This window comes from Hipposideros armiger, unplaced genomic scaffold (assembly GCF_001890085.2).
Source record: "Hipposideros armiger isolate ML-2016 unplaced genomic scaffold, ASM189008v1 scaffold_82, whole genome shotgun sequence".
Taxonomy (NCBI): Eukaryota; Metazoa; Chordata; class Mammalia; order Chiroptera; family Hipposideridae; genus Hipposideros; species Hipposideros armiger.
The window spans coordinates 1,583,622-1,602,393 of NW_017731432.1; the positions used below are offsets into that span (position 1 = coordinate 1,583,622).

At 47.0% G+C, this 18,772-nt stretch overlaps 1 protein-coding gene and 1 non-coding gene across 6 annotated transcripts in view; one reads left to right on the forward strand and one right to left on the reverse strand.

The window, feature by feature from the left end:
- HIVEP3 (HIVEP zinc finger 3) overlaps window positions 1-18,772 on the reverse strand; it is a 437,965-nt gene that overhangs the window by 199,854 nt on the left and 219,339 nt on the right. The gene's annotated exons all lie outside the window — the stretch shown is intronic.
- On the forward strand, window positions 9,900-9,973 carry TRNAI-GAU (transfer RNA isoleucine (anticodon GAU)). The gene has a single exon. It is a non-coding gene; the product is annotated as a tRNA-Ile (tRNA).

The window sequence follows — 18,772 nt, forward strand, 5'->3', positions numbered from 1 at the left end:
ATCCATCCATCCAATCATCCATCCAATCATCCATCCAAACATCCATCCATCCATCCATCCATCCATCCATCCATCCATCCATCCATCCATCCAATGTTTGAATACCTACTATATACCAGCTGCAGGGAGGGCTTGAAACAAAAAGGAACTTTCAAAGCTTCCCCACTACTGTTGGCTCAGACCCACATTGCAGGCAGTGGTTAGATATGGAGAGAGAAACATGTGAATAATTATTCCTCAATGAGCAGAGTATTCCCTATAAGGGCAGAGGGTTTCACTAAAGTACACATCACTTTTATGCACACATATACCCCCCCCCACACACACACACAGAGTGCGTACAGAGCGCCTGTATGCAAAGCACTGTGAGAAGCCCCAGTTGATTCTCATTACTCTCTCTTTTCTTCCTGCTAGGTCAGTATGATGCTTTACACATAGGAAATGTTTCCTGCCTCTATCCCATCTTCATTTATTTATAGCATAGCATCCCTCCCTGTCTAGAATTTCCAGTTTCTGGGCTTGTTTTAGAGGCTGTGTGATAGGTTAGTGAAGAGCATAGTCCCTGAAGCCAGGCTCCTGGGATTAAATCCATCACTCCAACTGTGTGACCTTGAAGAAGTTGCTGAACATCTCTGTGACATCAGTTACACCGTCTGTAAAATGGGGATCCGTAACAGAACCAATTTACTGAGGTGTTATGTTTATAACATGGGGCTGTACCACATCTTAATGGGGCATTTTTAACTGTGAATGGGTATTTGAGGGTACCCCATGGCTGGGTGAAGCATGGGGAAGGGAGCCACTGACAATAGGGTGCAGGATCCAGAGATGTTAAGTCTTGCAACGTGCCATACGTCCTGTATACCAAAGAACTGCCCCTCAAAATGCCACTCTACGCCCACTGAGGGACTCTGTATGAAAGGTGCTTCAACAGGGCCGGGCCCATGGTAGACATCCACCAAATGTGAGCTGAGGCTTGTTTGTTGTCCCCTGCCATGTAAGCTCCATACGCGCAGGAAAGGGGTTTGTCTGTCTCATTCAGTGCTGCCAAATCTCCAGCACCTAGGACAGGGCCGGACATATGGCAGGCACTGGACGAATAAACAAACGAACGAATGAATGAATGGGTGAATGGTATGTGTTCAGTTAATGATTGGTGAGTGGCCATTTGGTGAAACACATAGATTCTAATCACAACTAGTGTTTGCTGAGCAGCTCCAAACCACAGGAGAAGGGGCGAAGGTGGGAGAACAGCTGCCCATCCCTGCAAGTTTTGTACCAGCCTTCTTCCAAGGCCTGAGCCTGCCGGTGGTGATCCTTGGAGGGCGATCCACATAGCTGTCTTTCAACGGTGACTACTGTCTGTTCATAAAGGCTTCTCTCTTCTCCCCACCAGAATGTAGGCAACTGTGTCACAGGCCTCCTAGCTGGGGTTTCAACAACTTCCAGTAACTTCTAGGACATCTGGTACCTAGCATGGTGCTTGGCACATAATAATCCTCAATTGATATTTGTTCAATGAGTCAATGAATGAATGAATGAATGAATGAATGGCTAAGTCACAAAGAGTTAATGAATGCGCCCAGCCTGGATAATTCAAAGGTCCTTTCTGTTCCCACTTTAAATAAATAAATTGATGTACTGCCTGCTTGCCCCATGGTTTCTCCCTGTAGCTAATGCAGTAAGAAGACCCATAGATTTTAAACTACTAATTGTATTGAGACAAAAACTATCTTCCATAAAAAAAAAAAGAAAGAAAAGAAAACAGTAATAATGGGTACCAAATGCCCAGCCTCTACTAATCACCTCACGTCCATTATGCATTTACTTCTCACGCCAACTTTTTATCAACCCCGTCTTCAGATTAGAAACCAGGGACTTCTCAAGGCGACCTATGTGTTGAGGAAACAGAGCCTGGGACTGTGGCCCTGAAGTCCTCACTCTTTGTCCTCTGCTTAGCTTTGTGAGGCAAGGGCAATGGGACTTGCTCCTCTCCCCATTTCAACCATCTGGCCACACTCCTGATAAGAAGAGTCTAAGGGACTTAGTATTATTATGTACTAAGGGACTTAGAAGTATTATGTATGCCCACGAACATGGGGAACGAAAGCTTCTGTCTATGGAAGCTATGCAGGAAGGGCCCACCTGGGCTGCGGTGGCTCCTGTAACCCACGAGCGAGAGGTCTGGTGTGGGAGTGATGGCACTTAGCTCAGTTAATCTAGCCAGGTCTATAGCAGAGGCTGCTGGTGCTCTGTCCATCCCATCCAGCCCCCTTGTCACTGCCTGGCATGCCAGCCTGACTGCCATGGCCAGCACTGTGTCTCAGCCACTGGACCTCACTTTGCCTGTGTGCACTGAGGGATGGAAGTACCTGGAAACTGGTGTGCCCCCTCTCAGAGGCCAGCTCTTAACCAGTGGCTGATGGAAGCAGAATAAAATACCCTGGCTCCTTCAGATACAAACTAGGTAATGCGAAAGGTGGGCAGGGCCAGAGTGCGACCTGGGGCAAGGGCATAACTCCCGGACCAGAGGAGCCATCAGGCAGGGCGTGTGCTAAAAACACTAATCATCCCTCCACCCTACAAAGTGGGCACTATGACTCCTATTTCACACATGAAAACAACTGAGAACGGCAGCAGGATGTGAAATCAGGTCTATCTGATTTAAAGGCCCAACACTTGTCATAGAAGAAATGAAAAACGGGGAGGGGAGAAGGGAGAGGAGACAGGGGAGAAGATGAAATGATGAGGAAGCTCCTCTATAGCTCCTAAACTGCCAACCCTGCTCATAAGAACCAGGCCCAAGAAGGGGAAGTACTCTGGGCCAGCAAGACACTGATCCTGAGAACACACTGGACCAGTCAGGACCTAGGGGACACTGCCTCAGGGCGCCCCCACTCCTAGACCTGATCCTGCCAGCTTTCACCACTCATTCGCATTGGTGCAAGTGATCCAAGACCTAGTCTGGCCGCTGCCCACTTCCAAGGCTCCTGGCAAGTCCCACTCACGTTTCTGGTAGGGCAATGAGGCAAGGGGAAGGAATCAGTTTTCCCCCCAGGCTATAAAAATAGCACATATTGTGAATATTTCAGTAAGTATAAAAAGAAAATGAAAATGTTTCATAATCCTACCCCAGAGAGTGCCACTGCTCACACGGGTGTCCTTCCTGGTCCTTTTCTACACGCATATGTAATTTGGTTTGTTTTTAATGTCTATTAGATATACTACGTTTCTCATTTATTGATATAGTATCAGTGCCTTTTCAAGTGACTGAATGTCCACCTGAGTCACCACCTTTGATAGCTGCACAGTATCATGTTGTGCAGATGGGTCACATTTTATGCAAATCATCCCTTACTGATAGGCTAGTGCTGGGTGTTCAGTAGACAATGCTAGAATGAACATCTTTAAGATAATGTCTTTCTGGAGCTAATTAAGAATATGGATCAAAAGTCTTAAAAAGGTACCATTTTCTTTGACCCAGTGATTCTACTCAGAAGCATTTGCTCATCTTACGGAAGTAAACAAATGAGAGAAGGCCACTGGCCCAGAGGGCCCGAAGGACCCAGAGAACTGGGCATGTTGTCAGCACAGGGACCAAGACAGCAACGGAAAGATGTCCATTCTTGAGGTTGGGACCAGGACAGGGACATGGCTGCTTTGTAACATTATTTGTCTTTTGTCCTAAGTTCCTGATGTGGAGTTGGCATTTAACAAATGTCAAACGAAGGCGGACATGAGTGTCAAATGCAAGATGGGAGCCTAGTTAGAAGTCAGAGCCTTTGCAAAGAAAGGCTGGCTTGAGGCTAAGACCCTGGCACACTGGTCGTAGGTTCTTTTGGGGGAGGCCTAGGGGCCCGCAGTTTCAGAGAGGAAATATGAAGGGGCCAGGGGCCAGGCAGGTGACCGGAAGCCATGGTTTTATGAAAAAATGATACACCCAAACTGGATGTGTCCTTGCTTTGTCCCCGATTGTGGAGAAGCTATTCCCTTCCTTTCTGCTCCACTTCCTTCTAGTGCTGAATGGGAAACAGCGGTACGCCCACCATAAAAAGCAATCAGAGAGGTGAGATTTGAACATAGGCCTTACAGTATCATCATCATCATCATCATCATCGATTGCAGCAACAATAAGGTAATATGTACCGAGCATCTGTTACCTGCCAGGCACTATTCCAAGTGCTTCAGCTATGTTCATCTTCACACTAACTTGGTGGCATTCATGCCATCACAATCACCATCGTAGGATGAAGACTCGAAGCTGAGGGGTCTCACAGCTGGCCCCACAGCTGGCCTGATACACTGTTGGGGTCTGAACCCAATCACCTCCTTTTGAGCCAGGGCTAGTAATCCATATCCCACGTACCCTCCCTCCACCTAGCTGGGTCCTTTGAGGCTGCTTATTTAGCCTCTTTGAGACTTGAGCTTCCTTATCTGTAAAGTGGGGATGCTGATTGTTGAGGAATCTCCATGGACTGAGGTACATGGGAGCGTCGAGGCTCCTGCTTAGTCCTCTACCCGGCTCAGAGCATGGTGGTTCTCCTCTCGCCAGAGAACCTGCGACACGAGTGATACATGAGGGCCGCCTGCTTTTAGCAAAACCTGATGTGCACACAAAGGTCATGTGCCCCAGTCAGCACACACCTGCCCTTCCCTTCTCTCAGCTCAGGGACACAATGAGGAGTCTATTTTCAGTCACAACAGGGGCTCTTTCCAACCCTCCAAAAAGTTCTGGACAGTGAATGCCACCAACTGGAAGGTGTGGGTATAAAAAAGAAGTTTGTCTGAAACGTGTCACTTCCCATCTGACACTCCCAGTTGGGGTCAGCTGCCCTCTGGCATCTACGGCTGACCATTCACCCAAATCCTTTCTGAGCCGCTCTCACTTCCCCCTGAGCAGGTTTCAGCAAAGGCACAAAGCACAACAAGGACTCCCGACTAAAGGGCTTATTCTGGCTTCAGGGGCTCTCTGAACTCTCTGAGCCTTATTATATAATGTGTGTGTGTGTGTGTGTGTGTGTGTGTGTGTGTGAGAGAGAGAGAGAGAGAGAGAGAGAGAGAGAGAGAGAGGGAGAGAAATGAGAAGATGAATGAGAATAATTCTGGGGAGAGGGCCTGTAGCTGTCAACACAATCTCAATGGGGTTCCTTAATTCCTAAGAAATTTAGAAATGCTAAGATAAAGTGATTTCCCGATGGAATGCCATCACCGAGATCGGTTGCAGGCTCTCTGTGATGGAATGGTCCCCATGTGAAGAAGAGCTCACCTTTGCGCCACACGGCCCTAACTCACTGTTCTCATTAGCTACGTCATCTTGGACAAGGCAACTCATCTCTCTGGCTCCTGTTCCCTATCTGCAAAATGAAGAAGCTGGCCTGTGAGTGGCTTTCAGCCTGTTCTATATGGAGCTCCACCAGGTACAGGGAAAAGTGGAGGCCTGGGGGGTGGCGGCGGGGAGGACAGGACGACTTGGAGGACCAGCTCCGTCCAACCAGAGCTGCTCTGGCTCTCATAGACCCTGCGTGAGATGTTACTAAAGCAAATGGCTCTGTAGCTTAAAGCCAAAATTAAAACCAAGCCCTGGCACAGCTGATCCCTCAGGTCCTCTCTGGCCTGGAGTCTGGTCTCTGACCCTGGTCAAGCTGCTCTGTTTTTCCTTTAATCCTTACTGGCGGCCCAGCCTCCTGGTTAAGGAGCCAGGTGTCTGGGTGGATACTGACTCTATCACGAACTAAGTGCCGTGATCTGAAGCCTAAACTCACTGGCCTGCTTCCTCTAGAAAATGTGCATACCTACATCGTAGGGATGTTGTGATGATTAAACAAACTAATAAATCAAAAACTCCTCGCCAGGTACACAGTCAGCGTTTCCGCGTGTGAGCAGCTATTTTCTGTCCCAGATTCTAGCACAAAGCCTCCAACCTGGAAGTTAACCAATAAATGGCAGTTGAATAAATGAGGGAGTGAAGAAACGGATTTCCGGAACCTAAACTTCCATGAATTGACGAAGTAAGCCCCACTCAAAGCATTAGGCTAGTGCTTCTGAAGCTTCACTATGTACCCGAGTCACCTGGGAACCTTATTAAAATACAGGTCTGGGGTGGGGCTGGGCCTCGGCATTTCTAAGTTCCCAGATGAGGCCAAGGCTGCTGGGCCGCAGACCACACTCTGAGTAGCAAGGCTGTGGTCCATCACTGGTCATGCCCTTGAGCATGCTTTCCACCTGCAGTTAGCAAACCGCTCATGACGCCAGGAAATATCCACAGACTGGGTGTTGTTTATAAGCCATTGGGCTACCAGGCCCAGAGCCTGCTTGTGCCAGGTTCTCAGGAACTGATATCAGAGTCAGTGTGAAACCTCGAGCTTCTGTCTGGGCTCTGCCCCAGGATGGCGTTGGGCAAGTCCCTCAGCCTCTCTGGGGCTCAGAATCTTCATTTGTAAAGTGACATCAGCAACACCTTCAAGCCTGGCTCTCAGAACGGCTGTGAGGGTAACAAGTGGTAACAGTGGGACGAGGGGCCATGATGAACTGGGAGGCTTCATTTCCAAGTTCTCTTCAGCCCTTGAAGTCTTCCTCAGAGGGAAACTGACAAGCATGGTTGTTTGCATAATGGCATGTAAGGGGGCAGGAAAGGAAGTTTAGCTGCTAAATTTAGCAGGCGCTCACGCCCCCTCACCCGAGGATCAGCCCACGCATTGCACCATGAGTAGGTGCCTTTCTATATTTAACTTCTATCTGCACCTTCCACTTGAGCTCTGACACTGAAAACCCCAGGAGGATGTGGTGAGGAGAGAAGGGAAGTTCACAAAATGTGATCGGGGGCTGACATCACATGAGGTACCATCTGCACCATCAGGTGTGTGTTCTTTCTGGAAGAAACCAGAAAGGTTCTTCAGTTTCTCCCCCTTTCTTCCTTTTCAAGCATAACACTCACTTGGCCAGAGCGTGACCAGAGACCACACTGCGCTTTAGAACCACAGCACTGAGTAGGGGGTACGGAACTGGGAAATCCAGCTCAAGTCACATGAGGCAGGAAGATCACAAATGCCCTCCATGTGCCAGGCACAGTGCTGGGCCCATTCACACAGGTGACCTAGTTTAATCCACACAAAAGTATTACTCGGTTGGTATCCTACTAAAGCTACAGGTTGAGCACATAGAGGCCCAAAGGGATGAGGGGACATATCCAGAGCCTATGATGCGTGGAGAATCCAGTCCAATTTCCACATCTATGCTCCGAGTTCATGCCACACTCATCTTCTCACTCTGCCTCCTCTACAGGAGGCTGTTGGGGAAATCAGGGGTTCAGGTCTCACCTGTGTCATCACTCGGGGGTGTGACCTTGAGTTAGTGGCTCCCCTTCTCAGGTCTCAATTTCCTCACTTGTAAAACAAGCCCCCTGGGCTAGTTTTCTGTTTTGTTTCTGGAAGTCCTCCTGATGGCCTCAGAATCTGATGGTCAGAGGAAGTGAGAAGGAATCCTGGGATAATTCTCCAACTTTCAAACCCCAGGTGGTCAGTACACACAATTCTGATGCGACCACTAGTGTAGATACTCAGTCACTCCTCATTCTTCTGGGGACTTGCAATGAAGGCCACAGTGCCAGGCACCTAATAGGCACCGGAGGGACTGAGATAAACCATGGTCCCTGTACCAAGGTCCATCTCCAAACAGGGGAGAACGACCTGGGGAAAGGTGGCAGGGCCCTATCACATGGTCACTGCACTGATGGAGATCCTACGGGGCACGGAGGCTGGTGCCTAACCCAACCCGGAGGGGCTGAGGGTAAGACCCAGTGGGAAAAAGACAAAATAAACATCAAAACTCTAGGCCAGCACTTCTCAAAGTGTGGTTCCCGGACCTGCGGCATCAACATCCTCTGGAAATTTGTTAAAAATGCAAATTCTTGGGCCCCATCCCAGACCTACTGAATCAGCAGTCTGTGTTTTAACAAGCCCTCTAGGTGAGTCTGAGGCTCTCTCAGTTTGAGAACCATGGGTTAGGGCAGGTCGTTGTAAGACAACACAACTGTGAACTGTCTGTCGGCTCTCTAGGTCCTATTCAGAGCTTGGCTGGGAAAAGAAACAATTCAGGAAAGCGGCCTAAAAAATACGCCTTCCATTCTCTCCACTGGACAACCTCAGCGCCTTTACAATGTGTCAGACTTCTGGAAAGCTCCATGTGTGGACGCCTTGCCACCCCTCCTCTGATATCCTTGGGCTCTGCCCTTGGCTGTTTTCGATGACAGTTACAAGAACCATCTCTAGGAAGACTGCTTATGAATGGCTGTACAATGGTTGTTTTTGATCCAGCTATACAAAGTTCATTCTACGAAACTCATGTTGAGGAGACAGTGGCAAGTAACAACTTGGCGGAGACTTTCTGAAAATGACAACACCCAGTGCTGGTGAATATGTAGGGGAAAAGACATACTCCCACATTTCTGGTAAGCATGGCAATTGAGACTGCCTTTCTGGAGACATAACTGTCAGAGCTTTTAAAAATACACCTTCCCCCGATCCAGCGATTCAACTATAGAAACAAATCCTAAGGAAATAATCATCACTATGTATGAGCATTTCCCTTTAAAGATATTCATGTTAGCACTGAATTTAGCACAGGCTGATTTCTAGGTGGCTGTCCATTCGTTCATTCATTCATTCATTCATCAGGTATTTATTGAGTAGTCACTAGTGCCAGGCAGCGTATTAGCTGCTAGTAATAAAGCAGTAGGCAAATAAATGAACAAAATCTCTGTCCTTCTGGGAGGGAAGACAAAAAACAAATAAGCAAGTCGCATACACACAGCGTGTCAGTTGGTGATGAGCGCCGCGAGGAAGCAGAGCCTTGAGGAAGGGAGGGCAGGGGTGAGAGGTCCAATTTGGAACAGGGAGAAGGAGTGAGCTATGTGGACACCTAGGGATCCCCTGCAGGCAGAGGGGACTGTCTTTCAGACAAATGGAAATAGCAAAAGAGACCAAGACTGCACAGCTTTCTGGGCGTGTTTGAGGAAGAACAGAGGTGGCACAGTGGCAAAAGCAGGGTGACTGAGCAGGGACCGTGGGGGCATGGGTACAGTGACCATGTGGGCCACGCAGCAATGTTGGCTTTTACTCTGGGTAAGAAGAGAGGGCATTGAGCACGTAAGACGCTCTGACTTGTGTTTCAGACACAACCCTCTGGCTTCTGGCTTGAGAACAAATCCTAGGGGACAAGCGTAGAAGTCGGGACACTGTTAGGAGCATATCGCAATAATCCATCCATGCTAGAGGTGGTGGCACGCAAACCAGGGGGTAGTGACAATGGAGGTAAGATGTGGTCAAGCTTTGGATATGTTCTGAAGGCCAATTTGGGGTGAGCACATGCGGCTGCCTGAGCAGATGATTTCATCTCTGGAAGCTAGAAGAACAAGCAAGGAACAAAAGGAGTCATCAGTGGATGCCACACAAACCTGTCCATTTTCTCAGTTGGAGATTTCTAAAACCTTCAACATGAAGCTTCATCTCACAAGGGTACCAAACTTTTATACCTGAGACCTGGGAGCCTTGGCTGCCTGCCTAGATTCAAAGGCAACCAAAGAAATGCAATTTAAAACAAGGATGTGACATAACTTTTCAGTTACCAGATAGGCGAAGATTTACAAAGAATGACGCCAGCCCATGTCGGTGTGGGTGTACGGAAACAGCACATCTCTGCCCTGCTGGCTGAAGTTGAACTTAGCACCGCCTTTCGGGGGCACTTTGGCAACATGTTATCAAAACCCTTTCAAAAGTTCACGCCAAAGGAACTAAAACAGATAAAACGATTTTGAAAAAGAAAAATAAGGTGAGAGGAATCATTTGACCTGATTTTAAGGCTTATGTAATCAGAGTCACCAAGACTGTGTGATATTGAGGGGTGACCGGTTAGCTCAGTTGGTTAGAGCGTGGTGCTGATAACACCAAGGTTGCCGGTTCGATCCCCGCATGGGCCACTGTAAACTGCGCCCTCCCTAAGAAAAGAGTCAACTATGCCATTGTAGCATGAAAGCAATGTGTAACAAATGACCATGCCTGTTCCGCAATAAAATTTAAAAAGAAAGGACTGTGTGGTACTGGAAGAAGGATAGACACCTAGATCACAGGAACAGAAGAACGAACCCAGAACCTTGTGTTCCACACAAGGACAGGTCTCTGACACAGGTGCGGAAGCAATGCAGTGAAGGAGAGATAGTCTTTTCAATAAGCGGTGCCGGAATAGCTGGCTATCCACAGACAACAACACTGGCACTCAACACAAATCATACACTTCATACAAAATTTAACCCCAAAAGGGGTCATTAGATTTTAAACATAAAATGGAAAACTATACAATTTTTAGAGAGTGAAGAGGTCTTAGACATGATGTCAAAAGTACAATCCACAAAAGCAAAAACAAATCAGTAAATCGGACCTCATGAAAATGAAAACCTTTTGCTCAGCTAACGACCCTATAAAAAGGATGAAAAGACAAGCTACAGATTGGGAGAAAATATTGGCAAACCACATATCTGACAAAGGACTAGTATCTAGAACATATAAAGAACTTTAAAAACCCAATAGTAAAAAAGAAAAATAAACATCCCAATTAGAAAATGGCCAAAAGACATCAACAAACATTTTACCAAAGAGGGTATACAGAAGGCAAATAAACACATGAAAAGATATTCAATATCATCAGCAAGTAGCCAAAAGCTATTTAACACCACAAGGAAATATCAATACACAGCTATTAAAACAGTTAAAATAAAATTTAAAAAAATACTGACAATACCAAATGCTGGTGAGGATATGGAGAAACTGGTCTCTCATACATGGTTGGTGGGAATGTAAAATGGTGCAGCCACTCTGAAAAACATTTTGGTATTTTCTTTAAAAAACAAAATGTGCACTTAGCATAGGATTCAACAATAATACCCCTGAGCATTTATCTCAGAGAAATGCAAACTTCTGCCCACATAACCTCTACACAAATATTCATAGCAGCCTTATTTGTAAAAAGCAAACAACTGCCCTTGGGTAGGTGAACAGTTAGACAGATTGTGGTGCATCCATACCATGGAACGCTATTCACCAATAAAAAGGAACAGGCTAGTGATACACACAACTTGGGTGGATCTCAAGGGCAATATGCTGAGTTAAAAAAAAATTCTCAAAAGGTCATATAACATATGACTCAACTTACAGAACATTCTTGAAATGACTGCATTATATAGATGGAGTACAAATAAGTGGTTGCCAGCAGCTGGGAATGGCTGGGGGAGAGGGGTGGGTATGACTATAAAAGGTTAGCATGAGAAAGGTCTTTTGGGTGATGGAATAGTTCTCTGTTTTGATTTCGGTGGTGGGTATACGAACCTATGTGTGATAAAAAAAATATAGAACTATATGCACACATTTGTAACAATGTCAATTCCTTGTTTTTGGTATTGTACTATAGTTATATTAGATGCAACCACTGGGGAAAACTGGGTGAAAAGTATGTTGGACCTCTCTGTACTATCTTTGCAACTTGTGAATCTGTAATCATATTTCAAAATAAAAAGGCTTAATAAAAGAACTATGCTGCAAACAGAAAAAGAAGTACATATCCTTTGACCTCAAAATTCCACTTTTACAAATTTATCCTAAGGTGTTATCAAAAGGGCATCAAAAATCACTACAGATGATTATCTCAACCTGATAGTGAAAAACTAGACCAAACCACTTGATGCCATAGTTGGTTAAATAAATTATTATAAATATACCAAATGGAATAGTATACAATCATTACAATGATAATGTAGACCTGCATTCATTGATATGGAAAGACACTCACAATATACCATTAAGAGAAAAAAGATTGCTTAAAAGTAGCACACCATTTAAAAAAACACACACCTAATATATAGACTACAAGCTCCATAAGTGCAGAGATTTTTATCTGTATCATTTCTTCCAAAGTCCTAGCTCCTAGTAGAGTGCTTGACACAGAGTAGGCACTCAATAAATATTTGTTGAAGAAAGACATCACACACACATTTGCAGAGGAGAAGGTCTAGAAAGTTACATAACAAAATATTAACAATGGTTATCTCAGAGTAGAGGGGTTTAGGTTAATTAATTACACCCCCTTCAGTTTATTTGTATTTTCTATTCTTTAATAATATGTATAATTCATGGAATATATTTTTAGAAAGTAAACAATCACACGGTGTACAACGTTCTGTGGAGTCCTCCAGTCTGAACTGGACAAATCTGGGGTGGAGACAGTCCGGTCACACCCAACCAAGGTTGCCTGCCCCAGAATGAACAGATTTTGTGGGTCCCCAGGGCCATTCCCAAGGGCTGAGTTTCCGGGACTTTGGTCTGAGGGACACTGTTTTAAAGTGAGAACCCTCAAAGGAGATTTGGAGAACCGTGTGAACCCCTAAGAGCCAGGGAGTTGGCGGGATGACATTCAGAGCAGGAGTGGTGCTGGACACGGGGTCCATGGGGAAAGGGTGGAAAAGGTAAACTCTGGTGCACATCTTCTCTAGAGACAGTCTGAGGGTGGAGGCACGATGGAAATCTGCAAACACATCTCACTACCAGGGTCTTTCTTATGCACGACCTTCGACACTCCAGCGGGCCAGGCCCTGGTTCCCAAGACCTGTCAGAGGACAGGCTGCAGCACAACTCCCAGGAAGGTTTATAAACTACAGGTTCCTGACTTCAGCCCACTGAGCCTGAATCCCTGGGGATGAGACCCAGGAGTCTGCCATTTCACAAAACTTCCTGAGTGACTGTGATGCACAGTGGAGTTTGGGAGACTGCAGGCTGGGTGCGGGCAGAAATCCAAAACAGCATCACGTTGGAGAGAGATGCTATGCCTAATGGTAGTTGTTATGCCGTTTGTGATGAAGTGACATGGGACCTCATGATGACTGATTTGTAAGAAGTCTTTTCTCTTAAAAGTTCAGGGACTATTAAGGGCATTCCTAGGCTCTTAGACACCTCCCCTTTACGAGAACCAGGGGCACCATCCCCATTGCTCTCCCTTGGCATACTGTGACCCTCTGCTTTCTCAGAAAGAAGTCCCTCGTGGGTCCCAAGGACCCCTCACTCCCTTTTTATTTATTGTGGTAAAAAAGGCATAACATAAAAAATTTTAAGCATTTTAAAGTGTACAATTCACTGGCATTAAGTACATTCACAGTGTTACGCAACCATCCCCACTGTCTAGTTCCAGGACTTTTTCATTGCCCCGAATGGAAACCCCATAGTAATTAGCAGTCACTCCCTATTTCCCCCTTCCTACAGCCCATGGCAGCCACCCATCTGTTTCTGTCTCCATGGGTTTACCTATTCTGGTTATTTCATATAAATGGAATCATACAGTTTGTGGCCCTTTTGTCTGGCTTCTTTGATTTAATATAATGTTTTCAAGGTTCATCCATGTTGTAGCATGTGTCAGAATTTCATCTTTTTATGGTTGAAGAACATTCCATCGTATAAATATACCACATTTCCTTTATCTGCTCATCTGTTGATGAACATTGGGGCTGTTTCCACATTTTTGCTGTTGTAAATAGTGTTGCTCTAAACATTGATGTACAAGTTTTTGTTCAAACATCTGTTTTCCAATCTTTGGGTTATATACCTAGGACAGGGATTGCTAGATCACAGGTAACTATGATTAACTTATTCAGGAACCCTCAAACTGTTTTCCACTCTCACTTAGTCTTACGAGGCACCTAACCCTAGCCTGTGCCCTGGCCTCTGGAGAGATTGCAGCAGAGTAAAAAGATCTGGGGGTCTAGGAGAGCTGGGTGTAGGTCAGATTGTGACCCCCTAAGAGCTTTGAGACCATGCACTGGTCATTCACTTCTTTGTACCTTGGTCCCTCCCCCCTACACCCCGTCCCGCCGTAAGGTCTCAAAGAGTGTTCTGAATATTAAATCAGTTGTCAATTGAGATTAAGGCTGAGAGGAGAGGGGTTGTGTGGGGTCTACCTGTCCCTATCACCCAGTGATTAGAAATCCTTGGGCAGCTACTTAGCCTCTTGGAGTGTCAGTCTCCTCAGCTGTATAATAGGGTGAATAAGAGTACCTGCCACATAGGACTGTTGTATTAAATTAGTCAATTCATGCAAAGCAGTAACTGCAAAGCCACACCAATTTAGCTACTTTTGTAAAATGCTGCCATCGCTTTGCAATACTGGTGGTGAAGGGCATATGCTCACTTCCTCAGCTTGCACCCCATTCATGCCCTCCTCTCTTCACCTTCCTTTCTTCTCTCTCAATGCTCCTCTGCTGGGACCCTGCTCTCTCACATGGACAGGTCAATACACAACAGACCCCTGGATTACTTCTTCCTCTATGCTCCATGCCCTTTTGTGCAAACCAGAGTATAGGCTCTAGCATATGTGTGTGTGTGTGTGTGTGTGTGTGTGTGTGTGTGTGCATTTTCTCTAGTGCCTATTATACAGAGGTACTCAATAAATGCTTGTTGATTGAAAAAATGAAAGAATGAATTTCCTTTCCATTGGAGCGTTGGCCCTTGGGGCTGATCATGGTATGGGGACATGGGGCTTGAGGATCCTCTCCCACAGCTGTACCAGGGACATGCCAGAGACCTCCCACAATGCCTCTCCCCAGTCCTGCAGTTTGGTGAACAGCATAGTCAGAGGTCACATCAGCATCCAGGAGAGAGCAGAGTAGCACCTGATACGTGGTCCTCCCCCACCCTCCTCAGCTCTCTTGTAGCTCAGAAAGTAGTGAAGGGCAGGTACGAGCCTTCCATTCTGCCCTTCAACCCTGACCCATCTATCTCCCCCACTTTACCTCCCTTCTCAAAATTAGGCCATGCTCTTTGTTGAAAAGAAAAGATGCTCTGGGAAGAAGTGCACGTGTCCAGACATGGAGGCACGGAGGCCTGCTACTCTGCCACCGTGGTGAAGGAGGTGAAGGGCAGGGAGTTTACAGGGACACTTGGAAAGAACATTGCTGGTGAAGGGGTCCTAAGACAGAGGTTCCACCTAGTGTGTTTGTGCATGTGCGCGTGTGTGTAGGTATGTGTGTGAGCGTGTGTGCATGTGTGAGGAGTGCATGAGTGATGTGCATATGCATGTGTATATATGTGTCTTTGCATGCCTGTGTGCATGTATGTGTGGGGCGCTGGGGGTTTTGTAGAAGCTGCCTCTCCTTCCCGGAGCCCAACCATCTCAATTCTGCAGGAGCAGCCTCGTCTGGGCAGCTGGGTCTGCAGGCCTGCAGGATGGTGCCAGAGATGCCTGAGCGTGTGAACATTAACACAAACTAGAGGCCAAGTTCAAGGAGAGTTCTCACATCAAGAGTGCCATGGTCACCTTGGGCACCTTCCCTTGGGCTTTAATTTCCTATCCATCAAATACCACGGGAGATAGGGACCCTCTCCTTCACAATGCATTAACATCTCTGTTATGAGCTGCCACTGCTGGTTGAGATGCACTCAATGGGGCACAATGCTGACAGCATGCCCCGTTCCCCCAAGGCCTCTGTTCCCCGAGGACATGGCCTGGCATCTGAGGGGTGACTGGACTCCTAGTGGCAGCCACCCTGCCCAGCTGCTGTTTCCCTGCTGCCCAGAGGTCCCCTGAATCTTCCCTCCAGCTGCCACGCATGGTCTGGTTTGCTGTGCCCTTTTCTGGATCCAGTGGGCACCAGCACCAGCCAGGGAGCGTTCCTCCTCTCCCAGGCCTGCCTGGCCCTCCTGCCTGCTTCCAGTCCCAGCTGGATGTGCCCACCCCCACAAACAACCCCAACTTCCTGACCCCTGCAGCCTGAGCACCTATCACTCATTAGGCCAGTGGTCTCCGAAGTGTAGTACACACAATGGTTCTTTGGGCATAGGAAGAAAATGCCAGGGCTTCTATTTCGATGTTTATCACATCCTTCTGTAAATTCCTATTTTTTTGTGTTGTAGTATGTACAAAATCTATTAGTACAGTAGTTCAATTTATATATAAGTAAAGTATATACATGCTGGAGTGTGTTCTCAAAAATACTTTTGCTACAGGAGTATACAATCAATAAAGTTTAGAGACCACTTTAAGAGAGGTAAGATACATAAAACAGTAGCTATAATTTGGTACTTGAAATGCTGTGGACGTTCAGGAGGGATATGATCCCTACCAACAGAAGGCGGGAGGAGGATCAGGGAAGGCTTCCTGGAGGGGGCAGCTTTGGGGCTCAGCGTTGAAAGACAGGATGAGGCCTGGGGCCGTGGGAGGGAAGGGCTCGCCCAGCAGAGGACGCTGCAGGAGCACAGGCATAGGGGCTGGAAAGCACAGGTGCTGGGCCCAGTGCCTCAGTGTCCGGTGACATATGGGAGATGAGATGGGACAGGCGGGCTGGAGACAGATGATATAGAAGGAACTCTCAACATGTGAGGGATGTTCAAGGAATGCGTACAATATGGGAAAACAGGGAGGCGCCAACGGTGGCTTCCGAGAAGGGAAGAGCCGGAGCCCAGCGAGACTCTGGGAATTTGAATGTGGGAGGTGAGTGTAAGACGTCTGGGGGAAACTAGATAACCAGTTGGGAGATGGAAGGTGATCATCACACCCAGCCCAGAGGGCCTGAACAAAATCAGAAAGCAGGAGAAAGGAAAGCAAGAGGCAGGTGTAGGAAATACCAGGGGAGCTGATTGAGTGGAACTCTGTAACTGATAGGACAGGTTGAGGGTGAAGTGAGGACAGAAGGGGCTAGAGATGACTCAATCTTCAATGCTGAGAAAATCAGAGGGATGCCACAGGTGGAGCCCTAGAAAAGAATTTCAGGTGGATAACTCCTGTCTCCATTGTCTAGAGTTACAATTCCAGGGTGAGAGGGTCTGGGTTGCTGGGTTGGTGGTTTGAATACAAAAGATGAATTCTCCAAGGGCAAAAGCTTTTGGTCTGAACCTTTTTGCTGGAAATAGGACTCCATATTCAATCTACAAATATCTTTGTATCCCTCCTATGAGAAAGACATCAGGCCAGGTGCTGCAGACAGAGAGAGGAACCAGAAATACTGTCCCTGCCCTCAGGGAGCTGCAGTCCAGGGGTGGGGGTGGGGGGAGAGAACCACATGGAAAAGTTTTGACCATCTATCAATCTCTAATAGGAGGCTAGAAGAGGTGACAAAAAGTTGACATTTTATACTTGTCCTTGGCTCAGTAGATAGACTCATGTCCTCAGAGAAATCCCAATTTTTCCTCATGACTCAGGGTCATCATCATAATCAGTTTTTAGGCCATCATCACAGGCGTGGGTGGCATGGTACAGCGGCTGAATTGGTATGCATGCTGGGTGTTCATGACCTTGCATTTTCAGAGAAACCAGGACCTCAACTGTGTCACCCTCTGCCAAGCAGGCCAACCTCAGAGTGCGCAGCATCGTGGCTTTGAGATTTTGCAACCCCTTCCACTCTTGCCTCTCAGGCTTCTTGGATGACTGACCCTTTGCTTATTCCTGGAATTAGGGAGCTCCCTGCAATTTGGGGGGAGGAGGGTTCCAGCCTTCTGAGTGCTAGAAAAGCATGACTGAGCAATTTGACTTATTTCAATTAATTAATTTTTCTCTCTCTGGCCCCACCAGCTTTGTTCCTTTTTCAGCCTTCCTCTTTCCCCCAGCTATTTATAAACCCTTTTCCCCTCAGTCTACAACTTTGTTCCTTTCTCACTCTTGAGTTCTCCTGCTGTAAGGTCTCCCCAGAGAGGGAGGTCCCCATCGTCCAGCTTTGAGCTCTTCCCATATTGCTTAACTCTGACGTGTCCTGAAACTTAACCCAGTGGAAATGGCACCCGGTTTTGAGTCAGCCAGATGTCAGTCAATATCTGGCTCGTCTACCTATTGGCTGAGTGTCTTTGGGCAGGTCTCTGAACTTCTCACCCTTAACAACAACATGAGTATGGTTCACCACCATTATCTTTGTTTGGAAGTTAACATTTAGTGTTAATTCATTTTGTAATTCAAATCTCAAGTGCTATGTTGAAAAAATTAAGGCAAGAAGCAAACTGAAATGGGACTTTTAGCTCTAGGCCTCAGCAAGGCTCTCATTGACCACCCTATAAACAACCACAACCTTACACCTTCTCAGGCCCCTTCCCCACCTTCCCCACCTTCCCCATGGCACTTAACACAGCTGTACGTCAGATGTATTTTCTTCTCTGAGTTGTCTGTCTTCCCCCCTAGAATGTAAGCTCCATAAGGGCAGAGTTTTTCTGTTTTGTCCCTTGCTGTAGCCTCAGAACCTTGGACAGTTCCTTGTGCATCCTAGCCACTCAGTAAGCATTTATTGGTGATGGAATAAATGAATGAGTGTCATGGGGCTGTTTAAAACGTCTACGAGCTAATGACTGTCTCGCATACAGCAGGTTCTCAATAATGCCAGACGCCTCCTCTCTCCCACTCCGTGGTCTTTTCGTACCTGTTTGGCTAAGGACTTCACGTTACGGCACCTTCTTTGGGGGAGTGCCCTTGCCCGGTCAGTGCCTGCTCCTTCTTTCTTCCCAAGTGTCCCTCTGAACCCTCCCTGACTCATTCTGGCTGAGATACGCCTCCTGGACTGGTGAGAATTTGCTCCTGCCTACACCCCTAGCTCCTGCCTTGACAGCCTCTGCCTTGCCTCCCCACCGTAGCCACCTGGGACGGGTCCCTCCGCCAGGTCCAGCTGGACCTAAGGCCGAAACAATCCTGACAAGGCAGGCATGGTCTGTACCCACTGGCTGCAGCCTCACCAAAAGGTACTCATTGTGTGAAGAGCTGCACACAG